Below are 15,614 nucleotides of genomic sequence, written 5' to 3' on the forward strand. Positions count from 1 at the left end.
GGAAACTGGTCTTGAACTGTAAGAAAATGAGTCAAATACTTGCAGGTTGTACACACACTGAATACCTTAGCTGTAACTATGGCAAATGCTCAAGGTACTGACAATATCACTCAAATTGTGGGAGAAAAGCTAGACAACAAAAACTTTGCTTTATGGAAGTTCCCTATGAAGAGTTTTTTGTTTGGCAGAGGTTATTGGGACTTATGCACATGTGATGAGGCCAAACTTGAAATGCATGAAAGGAATCCGACAATGATCAGAAAAGGGCTCATAAGCTATAGACTGAGAGAGCATACAAGGTGTTATATTGGTTTTACTTATGTATATAAGTTGCTTTGGTTATACAGATTACTGGATGTAGTTCTCAAAAGGATGTATGGGACATACTCATGAAGAACTATGGAAACGTAACACATGCAAGAAAGATTCAGCTAAAGCAACAGCTCAATAACATGTCTAAGAGTGACAGAAGCATTCAAGCCTACACTACATAGATCAAGAACATAGCAGATCAACTTGCCACCGTTGGATCTTTAGTGTCTGAGGATGATATGATTGTAGTGACATTCAATGGACTTGGTAAAGAGCATAAAGCATTTGATAAGTCTATTTCTGTGAGAACTAAATCCCCTCATTGGGATGAGCTAATTGCTTTGCTATTGTATGAGGAAGTTAAGCTTGGGTTGAATACAAGTTCTAGTATATCTCAAAGCAAAGACATTGTTTTTTACTCTAGCTAGCGTGGCAGAGGCGACAGAGATCGTGGCTCTTTTTGAGGTCGAGGAGAATCTTGAAACACTTATGGACAGCATAGCAGGATGCCTGGCATGGCACGAATGCATAGGACCAGCATGGATCTCACAATTTTTTAGGCAAGAGGAGATTCCCTAAAGGCAGAGGAGGATCTTGGCAGTCAAATGATCAGTCCAACTGGAACAAGGACTGTCATTATTGTGGTAGATATGGACATATAGCAAAATATTGTCATAAGAAGCAAGCTAACATGAAAGCCAAGGGTAGACATCATAGAAATTATGCTTCATCTAGAAGAGTTCTTGATGATCAGGGTGATAGGTTGTTTGCCATGTGCATGTGTCTAAGAATGCATCTAGGTAGAACAGAGATGAGAGATGGGACATTGATTCAGGGGCTTCAAAACATATGACACCCCATGGAGAATGGTTTGATGAGATGGTTGTAGGTTCACATGGACATGTTTATACTGGGGATGACACCCAGCATACTATTCAGCATAAAGGAGTTGTACCTTTGTTGATTCTGGATGGCAAGAAAAAGAACTTGCATGATGTACTACATGTATCTACAATAACCAAGAACCTTTTATTAGTTGTACAGATGGAAAAATAGAATCTATAGGTGAGATTTAATAGATATGGATGCTTTGTTGAAGAATATGGTAATGACTTGATTACTGGAGGCCGAAGAGATGGCCGAACGTTTACTCTTGATGCGTCAATTCCAGAACTGAAAGCATCCATGTTTGCACTTGATGGTGGTGCTATATGGGATGTTGAGATATGGCGTAAGCGGATTGGCCATGTGAATGTACAAAAGTTGAAATCTATGGAGCAAAAGGAGATTGTTCTTGGACTGGCTAAGTTCAAGTATCATGACTTTGGACATGTATGTGATGCATGCTCAGGTATGTTACTCATGAATATATGAGTGCATCACATGAGTTCAAAAAACTGTATTTTTAAAATACCATTTTTATACATTTTTTACATACAGAAAGGTGTAATATAAATGTGTTATTTATAGATTGAATAGAAAAGGGTTATGTTTTATTTAGAATAAAATCACAAATAAGGATATTTATAAATAGGCCTTGAATGCACATGATGTAGAGGATATGCATATACTAACTTCCCCGAGGATGCATGTCAGTTTGGAAAGCAAGCAAGGTTTCCATTCATGAGACATGTACGGAATAGCTCATGACCCTTGCAATTGTTACATTCAGATGTATGGGGTCCGTCTCTAATGCTTCGGTTGGTGGTGCTCATTATTATGTATCTTTCATTGATGATTTTAGCAGGCACACTTGGCTTTACATGCTGAAACATAAGGATGATGTGTTTGATACATTCAAGGACTTCAAGAAACATGTTGAAAATGATTTAAGCTATAAAGTTTCATATCTTAGATCAGATGGAGATGGAGAATATGTTTCTAATTAATTTGACAGGTACCTTGCTAAATATGGGATCAGAAGTCAGTTAACTTAGAGCTATACACGGAAGCAAAATGGTGTAGCAGAAAGGAAAAATAGGGTACTGATGGAATTAACAAGAGCTATATTGAATGAGAAGAGTTTGCTAAATGGTTATTTGATTGAAGCAGTAGTGACTATTGTCTATGTGCTAAATAGAACCCCTATAGTAGGGATTCATGATGTAACTCCATATGAGAGGTTGTATGGTCATACGCTTGATATTTCACATGAACGTATTTGGCAGCATTCCATATGTGCATGCTCCTGATGAAAAGAGGAAGAAATTGGATTCTAAAGCTGTCAAAAGTGTATTCCTTGGTTATGTACAAGATCGGAAAGCTTACAAGTGTTATGTATTGTCTAGACATGAGACATTGATTAGGAGAGATGTTGTTTTTGATGAGCTGGCATCGTGGTATGGTAATCCGATTGAAGTAGCTACTGATGGATCAGCCACAGCACTAGTAATTCTGAAAATACACCTACAGTGATGAGTACATCTATGAGTGGTCCTACAGGTGATGGGTCACCTATAGTAAGTCCCTGGTTAGGATGCTTGCGGAGTCATACTCCTACGTCCACTAACAGAGATATGTCAATGAGGGGGAGATTGGATAAGGGAAAAGAAAAGATGCCTGAGGATGTGAGAGGTCCACTTACAGCAGGTTATGAGTCATCCAATAGCGACAATTTGGATAGTGAGTTGGGCATTATGTCTGTTATGATGCTTGGAGCAAGGCAAAGTCCTTATGTACCCCCTCATGAGAGGCAAGCTCCGAGTGAGCCATAGTTATAGAGATCTGATAGAGTCAGAAAACCAATTGATAGGTTTATATACATTGGTTATTCAGCCTGCCATTATGCATGTATGGCTAGTGTGACAAGTTACAAAGAACCTACAAAGTTTAATGATGCAGTTATAGATGATAACTAGTGTGCTGCCATGGATGAGGAGTATGCAGCCCTGGCTAAAAATGAGACATGGGAATTGGTTGAATTGCTTAAGGGCAAAGTCTCCATTGGGTGCAAATGGGTATACAAGGTTAAGTGCAAGTCGATGGTTCGGTAGAATGCTATAAGGCCAAGCTAGTTGCAAAAGGGTATGCACAACAATATGGCCTTGACTATGAGGAGACTTTCAATCCCGTGGCTAAAATGACAACAGTCAAAACTTTCATTGCTTTGGCAACATGCAAAGGCTGGAAAATATGTCAAATGGACGTCAAGAATGCTTTCTTGAATGGTTATTTTGTTGAGGAAGTATATATGGAGTAGCCTCAAGGCTATGTTCACCCAGACTTTCTTACACATGTATGTAAGCTGAAAAAGGCTTTATATGGGTTGAAATAGGAACCTAGAGCATGGAATGCTCAGATCAATAGTTATTTACAGCAACATGGATTTAGATTGGGTGATGCATATCACAGTCTGTTAACAAAGAAGATATATCATGGATGTGTGTTTCTAGTGGTTTATGTAGATGATCTTATCATCACTGGAGATGATGAAGAGGGCATTGCTAAAACTAAGTCATGTTTACAGGCTAAATTCAAAGTCAAAGACCTTGGTGACCTGAAGTATTTTTTTGAGATTGAGGTAGTCTCTATGCTTGAAGGTATATGGCTGCTACAGAAGCAGTATGATCATGACATGTTACAGAAGTATGGTATGGTTGAATGCGAGCCTCTGGAGACACCTCTTGATTAGAATGTCAAGCTAGAGATTGATGTTGGGAATGACATAGAGAATGTAACCATGTATCGACAGATGGTGGACACCTTGATATACTTGACTATTACCCGTGCTAACTTATGTTATACAGTGAGGCTGATTAGTTAGTTCATGTGGAAGCCTCGCAAACCACATTTAGATGCAGTCAAGAGGATCATGAGATATTTAAAAGGTACTATAAATTATGGGTTGTTTTATGCATATGGAGAATCCCTTGACTTGACAGGGTTTATTGATGCTGATTGGGCTGGTTGTGCCTATGACAGAAGGTCAACAAGTGGTTATGCATTTGTATTGGGCAGTAGTATGATAAGTTGGCAGAGTAAGAAACAACCTAATGTTGTATTGTCTATTATAGAAGATGAGTGCAGAGGAGCTGCCTTAGCGGCTTGCAAAGTAGTATGGTTGATGAAACTACTGAAAGACTTGGAAATACAGCTAGAAAGTAGAGTGAGATTGCATTGTGATAACCTCAGCAATGTTATATTGGCTAGCAATCATGTCTACCATGCTAGGTCCAAACATATTGAGATTCACTACCATTTCATCATAGAAATGGTTCTTACAGGACAGATTGACTTGATTCATGTGAAGACTTAAGACCAAGTAGCATATATATTTACCAAGTCTCTTGGTAAAGAAAAATTCATATACTTCAGACAACTATTTATGTTGAGATGACAAGCTCAACACATGCAGAAATTAATGATGGACTGCCTGGTTAGATGGGTCCACACGTCTACACTTAGCACATCAGTGGCCATTATGACTCTCACTAGGCCACTGACTCATTACTTATTATATTCAGGTTGTTACACCTATGTACAACTAGTATAGTTATAGCGCTAGTCGACTAGTGTAGTCTGTTATGCATTGTTTGACTTAGTAGGCCACTTTCCTTTATGTTGTATCTTATCTATACCTTGTGTACATTATAAAGAGTGTGAAAGAAGAAGAAGAAACCAGCAAGAAAACGTTTTGGCCTCCATCTCTCTTCTTGTCTCTTGAGTGAGCTTCTCCTTGTGCATTATGCGTGTGTTTGGCGCCGCAGCTCAAGCAAGTCCCTCCACCATGCGATTCTTGACATGGTATCAGAGATGTGCCACTGAGAGAGGCTAATTTCAAAGGCTGTAGTGAAGGAGAAGAAGTAAGGTTTGAGCAAGTAAGCCACAGGTAAGAAGCTCTCCCATTCTTCCACTCTTTCTCTTGGACAGTGCTTGTGGAGGCACCAAAAGCAGGGCATAGCAAAAATCTCAGATTGCAGTGAGATTTGGTGTGCGCGAAGAGCATTGTGTATTCTGCAGATAAGCCCTTTAGGGCTTATCCGCTGCTATTTTGGCTATCCGAGGTCATTTCCGGCCCCATTTTAGAGCCACAAGGTTGCGAATAGTAGTTTGAGATACCCTGCAATTTCAAAACACAAGGTTTATCTGCAAACTAGTTGCAGATTGCATGTATTATTGAGTAGACAGTGAAAAAGGTTGTCTGGTGTATTGCTCTGCACTACAAGTCGAGGGTTGCTAAAGATTTACTTGCTGTTTGGTATCAGTTTTGTGATAATGGCAGAGAACAGTGGAAACCCCATCATTGAGAAGCTTGACAAGAACAACTACCCTTCATGGAAGTTCCGTATCACGAACTGTCTTATTGGAAAAGGCCTCTACGAGTTTGTTTCAGGTGAAGAAAAGGAGCCGGAGGTGAGTGATCCTCCAACTGTAGAAGAGACAAAGGCACAAAGGAATGGAATGCAAAAGACAAAAAAATCATGCATTGGCTGTCTGTAGTAATTGACAATAATATGCTGGGACATATTAGAAATGCAGAGAATTCATATGCAACTTGGACCATACTTGAAAGTATGTTTTCTGTAAATACAAAGGCACGAAAGATTCAACTCAAGAAAGAGTTGAATACATTGAAGAAAGGGAAGATGTCTATCAATGAGTATGCACTGAAGGTAAGGAGCATTGCAGATGCCTTGGCAGCGATTGATGCAACGCCGATGATGATGATTTGGTATCGTCTATCTTGGGCGGACTTAATAATGAAAAGGCTTGGATGTCTTTTGTAACTTCCATATATGTCAGAAAGCCATTTCCAAATTTCGATGAGTTGGTCTCCCTTATGATCATTGAAGAGATCAACATGCAGAGTGAGACATTTGAAAGAAGTGGTGAACAGGTCCAAGCTTTCTACTCTAGTTCAAGAAGGGGATGTGGCAAGTTCTCTTCAAGAGGCCATGGTACAGGACGTGGTAGTGACAACCAACAAAACAAATTGAATCAACAATTTGGCAATATGCAGGTTTTAGGAGGTCGTGGTAACTTTAGAGGCAGGGGCAGCTTTAGAGGAAGAGGTGGATGCCAGAAAAGAGGTTCTAGCAACTCTGGTATTGTGTATCACTATTGTGGCAAAACAGGTCATATTGCAGCCCAATCTTATGCTAAGAAAGATGATATTCGCAGTGGTAAGTTACAGCAAGGAAACTATGCATCGTCTTCATGATAGAATGAAGAAAAAAATGAACTTCTGTTTGTTATGTAGCATATGCTGAATGCTATTACAAGAAAGGGAACACATGATGATGTTTGGTATGTTGATTCAGGTGTATCCAATCATATGACCAGCCATGCAGAATGGTTTGGAGAGATGCAGGATTTGCAAAATGCAGGTTATGTGTAGACGGGTGATGATTCATGCCACCCAATTTCACACATTGGAAAAGTTCCCTTTTCCTTGCATGATGGTAAGACAAAGAGTCTTTCAGATGTATTACATGTGCCATCTATTACAAAGAACTTGGTGTCAGTCGGGCAGATGGTAGAGCAAGGGTTGCAAGTCAGATTTAATGCAAAGGGCTACTTTGTGGAAGACTTCAATGACAAGTGTAGGTTGGTTGCAAAGGGAAGTAGAGTTGGACGTATGTTTACTCTGGATGCTAGAATTCCTACTATGAATGCTACTATGTATGCTAAAGGAAAAGATGTTGTTGTGCAGATATTGAAATTTGGCACAAAAGCATTGGACATGCAAATGTACAAAGGCTGAAATTAATGCACTCCAAAAGGTTGGGTTTGGCTACATTTAGAGTTGTAGAATTCCATAAGGTATGCGAAGCATGTCAGTTTGGTAAGCAGGCAAGACAACTCCTTTCACATGACAAAGATGTAAGAAGAAATATCCTTGATGTTGTGCATACAGATATTTGGGGGCCTACACAAAATGTATCTCTTGGAGGCAGTTTATACTTTGTCACATTCATTGAGGATTGTTCTAAAAAGCTGTGGGTATACTTTATGAAGGAAAAGAGTGAAGCGTTTGACACTTTACAACTTTCAAGGCTATAGTTGAAAGAGAAACAGGCTTGAAAGTAAAGTGCTTGAGGTTAGATGGAGGGGGAGAGTACCTCTCAAATGAGTTCACTGATTTTCTGAGGTCTCATGGGATAAAGAGACAGTTCACATACAGGTATACCCCACAGCAAAATGGGGTTGCAAAAAGGAAAAAAAGGCATATTGCAGAAGTTGCACGCGCCTTGATGGCTAAAAAAAATATGCCTAAGCATTTTTTGGCTGAGGCTATTCATACTGTTAATTTATATTATGAATAGAACTCCCACAGTTGCAGTTCATGGGATGACTCCTGAAGAATGCTTTACTGGCAAGAAGCCTGATGTATCGCACTTGAAGGTATTTGGCTGTGTTGCATATGTTCATGTGCTAGATGAGCTACGGAAGAAGCTTGATCCAAAGGTAGAAAAATGTGTCTTTATTGGATACTCTTTAGAGCAGAAAGGGTATCGCTGTTATAACCCTGTCACATGTAAGCTCAAAGTGAGCAGGGATGTCATCTTTAATGAAATGAGCTTGGTATGCATCTAGTGGTGATGCATTGGATGATGATGATGATCATGATACTCATGTGTAGGCTGAAAAGCAAGAATCACGGACCCTTAGTGGACTAGAGACATCATCTGGTAGTCCTTGGTCTGGGAGACTAAGGAGTAGCTCTACATCTTCAGGTGCATCTAGTAGCACTACAGGTAAATACAAAGGAAAGAATAAAGTGTCAGATGGCATTTATGCAATTATTGATGGAGACTCTAGTGGCTCAGAGAGCTTGGATGATGAGCTTAGTATTCCTTTTGTCAGGACACTAGGTGTACAGAGAGCTCATAGTAATGTAAAGGCTCCATTGAGTGATCCGGTGGTACGCAGATCTAGCAGGGTCAGAGGTACGCAGATCTAGCAGGGTCAGATACCTTGTTAAAAGATTTGGTTTTGAAGGTTATGCAACTCACCATTATGCTTATATGGTGAAACTAGTTGAGGATGTTGAGCCTACATGTTTTGAGGAGGCTGTTGGTCATGCTCATTGGGATGTAGCAATGGATGAGAAGATGGCTGCATTAGAGGCCAATAAGACTTGGGATCTAGTATCATTACTGAAGGGAAAGAAATCTATTGTATGTAAGTGGGTTTATAAGATTAAGCAAAATGTAGATGGTTCTATTAGTAGGTACAAAGGTAGGTTGGTTGCAAAAGGCTATGCCCAAACATATGGCATAGATTATAAAGAAACCTTCAGTCTAGTTGTTAGGATGGCAACTGTCAAATGTGTGATTGCTTTGGTAGCAGCCAAAGGTTGGAGATTATAGCAAATGGATGTGAAGAATGCCTTCTTGCATGGTGATTTGCAAGAAGAAGTGTATATGGATCAGCCAGTAGGTTATGAAGAATTAGAGCATCCCATGTATGTGTGTAGGTTGAAGAATGTGCTCTATGGGCTCAAGCAAGCACCTAGAGCATGGTCTGACAAGATCAGATAGTATCTTGTCAATATTGGATTTTATGTTTCTGATGTTGATCACTCACTTTATGTGAGAAAGGGAGATGTAGGTTTGGTCATCATAGTCATCTATGTGGATGACTTGATTATTATAGGTGATAGTGATAGTGGGATTGCTGAAATCAAGGACTTTTTGAAGAAGAAGTTTGAGCTAAAGGATTTAGGTGAGCTAAGGTACTTCCTTCGCATTGAGGTGATTAGATGTGATGATTGTATATGGCTGTCCCAAAGACAATATGGCTTGGATATGTTGTCCAAGTATGGTATGACAGCATGCAAACCACTTTCAGTCCCGTTGGAGCAAAATGTAAAGTTGAGTACTGATGTTGGGGATGATATAGAAGACCCTACTATGTTCAAGAGGATAGTGGGGAGTTTGATCTACATGACCATTACAAGGCCAGCTACGCTGTTGGTCTTGTGAGTCAGTTTATGCAAGTACCTAGAAAGCCACATTTGGATGCAGTGAGACGCATATTGAGATATGTGAAGTCCACATTACATTATGGACTTTTCTATGAGGCAGGTGTACAAATGTATAGGTATTTGGATACACAGATACAAAGTGGGCTAGTAGTATGTCTGATAGAAGATCTACCAACGGATAAATGTTCTCTCTTGGTAGTGCAGCAGTTACTTGGAGCAGTAAAAAGAAATCTACAGTTGCTTTGTTGAGTACAGAGGCTGAGTATAGAGGTGTTGTTGTTGCAGCATGTGAGATAGTATGGCTACAAAAGTTTTAGATGTGCAAGTGGAAGGTCCAGTTGTCATTTATTGTGACAACATGAGTAGTATACAGTTGGCTAGGAACCCTGTGTTCCATGCCAGGAAAAAACATATTGAGGTACACTACCACTTTGTGAGAGAGAAGGTACTAGCAGGTGAGTTTGACTTGGTGTATGTCAACACACAGGATCAGATAGCTGACATCTTCACCAAGGCATTCGATACAGAGAAGCTTCAAAATTTTCGAAGCTTACTTGGAGTTGTAGAGATGCAGTTGAGCTTGAGGGGGAGCATTGAGATGACAAGCTCAACACATGCGGACATTAATGATGGACCACCTGGTTAGATAGGTCCACACATCTACACTCAGCATGTTGGTGGTCATTATGAGTCTCACATGGCCACAGACTCATTACTTATTATATTTAGGTTGTTACACCTATTTATAGTTGGCATAGTTATAGCACTAGTCGACTAGTGTAGTCGGTTATGCATTCTTTTACTTAGTAAGCCACTTTTCTTTATGTTTTATCTTATCTATACTTTGTGTATATTGTAAAGAGTGTGGAAGAAGAAGAAGAAACCAGCAAGAAAATTTTTTGGCCTCCATCTCTCTTCTTGTCTCTTGAGTGAGCTTTTCCTTGTGCATTTTTTGTGTGTTTGGTGCCGCAGCTCAAGCAAGTCCCCCCACCACGCGATTCTTGACAATTTGGATTTTATCAAATGGTTTGAGCTTGAGGGGGAGTGTTAGAATATCAAGCTCTCGTTACTCTTCAATCAATCAATCTAGAAGTGTACACATGTGTGACCTTCAATAAGTTGGTGTAGTCAATGACTTAACCATAGTTAGTCTTGGTTAGTCATACTTATGTGTGTAAGTCTCTTTTAGTTAGTATGATGATGAAAGAATAATGGAAGAAGAACAACAATGAGTTGAGGCTCATCTTTTGCTCCACTCTGTCTCTCTCTCCTTCTCTTTGAATAAAGAGTACACGAGAGACAAAAGCTTCAATAGCGAATAAGAGAAATGTCGTTTGTTACATCAAGTAGCGGTGATGGCACATCAAGTGGTGCTATTGTTGTACTGGCAATTGAAACATTAAGAATTCCTCCACTAACCTTCAACAAAGGCAAGTTAGATGGTACAAACTATACTTTATGAAATTTTAAAATCACAAATATCCTTGATTCTTATGAGCTTCTGGATAGGGTGCTAGGGAGAGTGACCTAGAATGACAATCCACCCCCAACCAAGGCATCAGAGGCTTGGAACGTACTAATGAGGAGTATATAAAAAATGCAAAATCAAAAAAGGATTCAAAACTTGGAGAATAAACTAGTAGGAGAAAAGTTTCCTGAAGGAGAGACAGCTAAAGCATTCATCACTCGGATCAAGAATTTGCACAACCAAATGACTAGCGCTACGGTACAAAAGACTAGTGAGGAGCTACCTCAAAGGTGTCTTTGAATTTATCCACCAAAATTTGATGGATTGGTAACTACCCTGAACACTCATATGAGACCCCAAGCTTTGATTTTTGAGGAATTTTGTGCACTCCTAATGGAGTAGGAGTTGAGGCTTAAAGCCGGAGAAAGTAGTAGCAATGGTGATGCAGCTTCCTCTACCAACAACGGTGACAAAAAGAAGAAGGGAAGTAAGAAAAATTTTCAAGGAGAGTGCTTCTATTGCAAGAAGAAAAGACATACAATTGCAAATTGTTGTGTCAAGAAGGAAGATGAAGGGAATTGTGAGACAGCAAATACAACTGAAGTAGAGTTGGAGTTATTCATGAAGACCATTGAGCAAATACAACTGAAGCAGAGTTGGAGTTATTCATGAAGACCATTGAGGAAGTGTATTCCTTGGTGAAAGAAATATCTAACACTAACTCATGGGTATTGGATAGTGGCGCCTCCCGTCACATGACCAACAAGAAAGTTCTATATAGTTTGGGAATCTATCAATGTGATAGTTTGGGAATGATGCAAAATGCCCTATTGAGTGTAGGTACTATTTTCTTTGTTACTACTACAAATGGTGAACTCAAAAATCTTTCAAATGTATTGTATGTTCTAGAGATTAAGAGAAATCCACCTATCAGTTGCTTTCATAACTGATCTTGGCCACATGAGGTGAGCTTCACTAAGACAAGTGTTGAAATTATCAACAGTGCTGGTAAAGTTACCGAAAAAGGAGGAACAAGGAACAACCTGTATGAGCTAAATTCTCTTACAACCTCAACTTAGACAAAAGTAAACTTTGGCATGAAAGTTTTGGTCACATTGGTTTTGTATTGTTGAAGGAGATGTAGAAGCAGAAAAGGATTAAATTTGAGATAGGAAAAAGAGATTATCTTGACTCCACATTTCTCTATCTTCTTGATTCCTTCTCTCTCTTCCTCTCTCTCCCTCTCTCCCCCCTCTATCTCTCTCTCTCTTTCATCCATCCTCTCTCCCCCCTCTCTCTCTCTCTCTCTCTCTTTCTCTCTCTCTCTCTTCTCATGGATCAATATATTTTTTTTGGGGGATGTGGGCTCATAGTGGGGGGGGGGGAAGGGGAGGTTAGGAATCTTCAAGAAATAATGTGAAGATATACGTCCAAGAGAGCTTTGCAATAGTCAGGCAATAACTGTGCATTTAATGTTGTTAAGCTCAATAACTTTCAATAACTCTGCATTTAATGTTGTTATCTCTGTGTACTCTTTTTTATAAATTTTCAAAGGCCTTCCTACATCAACCTATGCATCTTATATAGAAGTTCATTGCCTTGATTTTTGTGCTAAAAGTATATGCTTTTGCCTTTTATATCCTTCCTTTTTCTTTTCACTAATTTTGTATTTGTATAGGCCCTAAGTCTGCTAGATGCAACTTGTTTTGGCCATAACTTTGTCATCATACGAACTTCGAATATGGTCATTCAAATACTCAAAATGATTGGAACAATTGTGTTCTACAAGGCATCCCAGGCAAAATTGTGAAATTCTTCTCAAAACAATCGAAAATACCTCATTTAATAAAATATGCCACTTTCTAAAATTTTTGGGTTTGGACAACTTATACCACCTAAGATAAGTCCTTGCATGTATTTTTATCCATTCAAACTTCTCATATTAAGTTATTAGAACTTAATAATGGATATTCATACTACTTTTATGGTTTACTTCACCTCCCTAAAAATCCTATAAAGATCATGTTTAAGTACCCCATAAGCATATATTCAAAATACTTATATGGATGTTTTTTCCTTGCTCTTTCTTCATTGAATTTGTAGCCTCACAACATCCACCCCCTTTGAACTTGTACATCCTTTCACATGTGCTTGATATCATAGGCCATCTAGATTTGCATTTTGCAAATCCATTTTGTAGCACTAATGGAGTGTTGACAAGAGATTATCCAATAGTCAACCTTATGTATATCTTCTCTAGCAAGTTTGTCAAGGGGAAGTTTACTAGCACAATCAAAGGGCATTGATATTGCCAAAATATCTTCTTGCTTTGTGTCTTTAATGAAATCTAGTGTTAGAATCCCTCATCCAATCTGCATTTAATTGTCCATACACATAGCTTGAAGGAGTAAGGAAATATTTCATCAAATCATTGCGAAAGATATCATCTACACCAAAATGATAATAATCTTGTTTTATTTCTAAGGAATTCATTGCCTTGTTATCTTGATTTGAAGTCTCTATTGCTAGTAACTCATCATCACAAACCTCTACATCTTTTGATCCTCTTGCACTCTTGGCTCTTTGCCTCTTTGATAACTTTTCTTGAATGTGATTTTTTGAACCACTTTGCACTCTTGGCTCTTTGCCTCTTTGATAACTTTTCTTGAACGTGATTTTTTGAACCACTTTGCACTCTTGGCTTTTTGACTCTTTGATAACTTTTCTTGAACATGTTCAATAGTAGAAACATCCTTTGCCTTTCTCTTCTTAATCTTGAGTGGTCGCACATCTTGCTCTTTGGGAAACCTATTTTGCCATCACCTTCAATTTCACTTGCATGAGAGGCTTCAAACACCTTATTTTCTTCACCTTTCTTCTTATTATGCTTTGAAGAGCTTGTAGTGCTCACAATTTCTCCACCTTTCTTCTCCATGGCCTTCTTAGCTTGAGTCTTTGTGGTTTTCTTACCACCAAGAAGGGCCTTCTTTTGTAAATCCAAAGCCTACTTTGATTTTTGAGATGTTGATCTTCACATGAGCTGGCATCCACTACATGCCTTGGTGATGTGACATGATATTATTCACTAGCGTGTTAGGTGACCGATAGGATACACCAATGATTCTATAGCTAAACTACACCCACATAGTCCATCCTTGGTTATGGCACATTAATTGTGCCACCTTTTCCTTTCTTAGTGGGTTCACACTTAGTGAACATGTATACATACATTGTGTACATTCATATTAGTCTTTTAGCATGTTGTAGACTTAGTTCTTTTGTGCGAAAGAAGAAGAAGAATATTTTAGCCCTATCTCTCTATGTGCTCAAGTCTCCATTGCTTTTATGTGTGTGTGCTCTTGGTCTTTTCACCTCTCTCCCCTCTTGTTTGTTTTCATGGTATCAAAGTCATCCCATGGCTATGTAGAGTTTGATTGAAGGCTAAGGTGAAGGATGTGGAGAAAAAAAGAAAGCAATCAAGCAATAGGTAAGAAGCTCTTCACCTTGCTAGATTTGCCTTAGGTTATAGCCATAGGAGGCTCTTAAGGCTAATAGGGCTCTCTATGTGCTCAAGTCTCCATTATTTTTATGTGTGTGTGCTCTTGATCTTTTCACCTCTATCCCCTCTTGTTTGTTTTCATGGTATCAGAGTCATCCCATGGCTGTGTAGAGTTTGATTTAAGGCTAAGGTGAAGGATGTAGAGAAAAAAAGAAAGCAAGCAAGCAACAGGTAAGAAGCTCTTCACCTTGCTAGATTTGCCTTAGGTTATAGCCATAGGAGGCTCTTGAGGCTGATAGGGATGCAGTCTGTGATTGCAATAAAACTTGGTGAGTAGGATTAACGTTGTGTATATTTCACATTGGTCCTTAAGGGCTATATTGTTGTGATTTTGGGCATTTAAGGTCATTTTGGCCTCTGTTTTGGACCTATAAGTGGTCCCAAGAGCAGTTTTTGGGTATATTGTAGTTTCGACTGTGTCCACCATTTACAAGTGGGTAAGTTGTAGAGGAAAAAAGCATTTGCATATAGATTGTAGATTGCAGTTACTATTGTGTACTTTAGTGAAAAAGGTTGCGTGTTTAGTTGTGATGCACTTCGTATCAGCTTACTTGAAAATTGCAAGTTTTTGCAAGGTTTTCTATTTTGTCAAAATGTTTGAAAAATTCAACCAAATTGTTAGCAAGAAGCTTAGTAAGGACAATTATCTTGTATGAAAGTTTAGGATGAAATTTTTCTTTAAGAGCAAAGGCGTTTGGAATTACATTGAAGGAGACATAGAAATAGGACCTTAAGTCTCTGCATGAAGTGCTATTGCAGAACACTTAAAGGCTAAGAAAGATTGGGAGAAGACATAGAGTAAAGTCATGTATTGGCTATCTCTCAGTGTTATAGATAGCATGATGGGCTATTTACAGGAATCTAGAACCCGCACTATTGCATGGAAGAGTTTGGCAAGATTGTTTGAAGTAAATAGGAAGGCCTCCTCTATCCTCCACTTTGGATCTCCCTTAGCTTGGATACACACAAAAATAGAGGAGGATAGTCTTGAGGAAGGGGGAGCCAAAGAGGGCAAGGTGCAAACTCTAACAGACAACAAAATTCTGGTGATAGCAGAGAGTATTGGCATTGTGGTCAGAAAGACCAAATTTCTAAAAATCGCTTCAAAAAGAAAGTTGGAATTAGAAATAGAAAAAAGTAGCAAGGTAACTATGATGAAAGGTGAGAGGATTGAAGCTTGCATGTGAGAGCTATGGCGGAATTAGAAATAGAAAAAAGTAGCAAGGTAACTATGCTAAAAGGTGAGAGGATTGAAGCTTGCACGCGAGAGCTATGGCAGGAGAGGAATAGAAAGAAAAAGAGAGACAAGAAATGGAAAATCCAACAACCACAATGTGTGGCCGTGC

Source organism: Lygodium microphyllum, chromosome 11 (assembly GCF_053477565.2).
Source record: "Lygodium microphyllum isolate KBCC chromosome 11, Lygodium_microphyllum_v1.1.10, whole genome shotgun sequence".
Classification (NCBI taxonomy): Eukaryota; Viridiplantae; Streptophyta; class Polypodiopsida; order Schizaeales; family Lygodiaceae; genus Lygodium; species Lygodium microphyllum.